The sequence below is a fragment of the Pteropus vampyrus genome, unplaced genomic scaffold, assembly GCF_000151845.1.
Source record: "Pteropus vampyrus isolate Shadow unplaced genomic scaffold, Pvam_2.0 Scaffold273, whole genome shotgun sequence".
NCBI lineage: Eukaryota > Metazoa > Chordata > Mammalia > Chiroptera > Pteropodidae > Pteropus > Pteropus vampyrus.
Window position 1 is genome coordinate 730,367 of NW_011889054.1, and position 1,970 is coordinate 732,336.

The following is a 1,970-nucleotide window of genomic DNA, read 5'->3' on the forward strand; positions in this document are numbered from 1 at the left end:
TCATCAATTATAATTATTCCCACAGAGGCTTCTGTTTACAGGTTTCAGATCCAGTAAGTTGTGATTCTCTGTCTCTTCCATTTTGGGGAGCAGCAGTTTGCCCTCCCCAAAACTGATCTCACTTCTCAATAGATCTAAGAAGAGTTGTTAATATTTCACATTGTTTAGCATTTTATTTGTTTTGGGGAAAGAGTGGCAGCATCCAAGCTCCTTAAATGCTGGACTAGGAAAGAGAAGTCTCTTTTCACTTTTAGCATCCATATCCATGTGTTCATAGTGTTTCTTGTAAACAGCATTTATTTGGTGTTGCTTTTTTATTCAGTTTGATAATCACTGCCTTTTATTTTGACTGTCAGACCTATTATTTTGCTGCCTTTTATTTTGCTGTCAGACCTATTATTTCTACATATTATACATTCCACTCTATATATTTTTTGATTTTAAGTTAATTATCTTTTAAAGAAACAAAAAAAATGAGAAAAAAATCTCATGTTTACTCACATATTCATTACTTCCAGTTTTCAGTTCTTTGCAAGAAAGAGATCCAAGTGTTTCTCTAGTTTATTTCTTTGAAGAAATTCCTTTAACATTTATTATAGTGCAGGTCTACTTGTAGCGCATTCTCTCACCTTTTTTTTCCCCTCAAAAAGTGTGTCTTCAATTTTTAAAGAACTTCTCCTATTGGATATGGATATCTGCTAATACTTTTTTCTTCAAGCGCTTTAAACACAGCATTCCATTGTCATAATAGTTTCAGATAAGACGTCTGTTCATTTTTATCTTCGTCCCTCTGGATATATTCTGTCTTATTTCTTTGGCTACTTTTAAGTCTTTTCTTTTCTCCTATTTATCACTGGTTTCCAGTAACTTGATTATAATGGGTCTTAGTGTGGTTTTGTATTTATCATACTTGGGTTTGTTGAACTTTTAATACTGTGGGCTTACAGTGCTCATAAAACTAAAAAAAAATTGCCATTATTTCTTCAATATTTTTTTCATCTTTCTTTTTCCCCAGCTTCCCCTTTCCTCAGCTCCAGAATTTTCATTCTGGAAATCTATGTCAATTTACTCTAAATGTCATCTGTGAATTTTTAATTTCACATATCGTATATTTCATATCTAGGTTTATTTGATTCTTCCATTTTTTCCTCGAATTACTTCAAAGATGTTTTTGTTTGTTTTTACTTCTCCAACAGATTTTATTTTTTTAAAAGGAATCGATTTTTGAGGAGAAAAAACATGGGACAGAGAGATATGGAATAGAAAATAATACAAATGTAAGCTGTTTTGCTAATTATTTTATAACTACAACAAATGAGTACAGAGAATGAACACAAAGTTCAAAGATCAAGGTGTTTTCTTAGGCAAGGCTGAAGACTTCTGTCTCTGCTATTTGGATTTAGGCTGCAGCTCTTGTTTTTGGATGAATCACTGGATGTGTGGCACAGTCCATGCTTTAACCGAATTTGAACAGAAGAATGACCACTTGGCCTGTGTAGAATTAGATGAAGTATTTGGTTTCATGTGTTGGTAACTACCAAAGTTCCGCCTCATGATGTAGTTCCAGGTGGGATTCTACTTCTTGTCAAACTCTTCCTTAATATGCGCCATGATGTCCTTCTCGTGTCTTATTTCTCCAACTACATGGGGTCCTGTTGCATTTTCTCTGACATATCGACATTTTTTATCACATCCTTTCGGTTTCCCATGGTTACAGTGAAGCAGGGGTTGGTGGATTACAAAGGTCTCCGGGGGGTGGGGGGTGGGCGGGGGGGCTGGTGAGGCTCAGACCCAGTGGGAGGTGCCATCATCGACCCTTTTCTTTTTTTAAATAGAGGAATAATTGACATATATTAGTTTCTGGTGTACAACATGATTCAATATGTGTAAATATTGTGAAATGATCACCACAATACATCTAGTTAATATCAGAGTACATAGCTACTGAATTTGTTTATCTTGTGATGAGA

At 34.8% G+C, this 1,970-nt stretch overlaps 1 pseudogene; it reads right to left on the reverse strand.

Moving 5' to 3' along the window:
- Window positions 1-1,456: 1,456 nt before the first annotated feature.
- Window positions 1,457-1,709, reverse strand: LOC111729646 (annotated as a pseudogene).
- Between the last annotated feature and the right edge of the window lie 261 nt (window positions 1,710-1,970).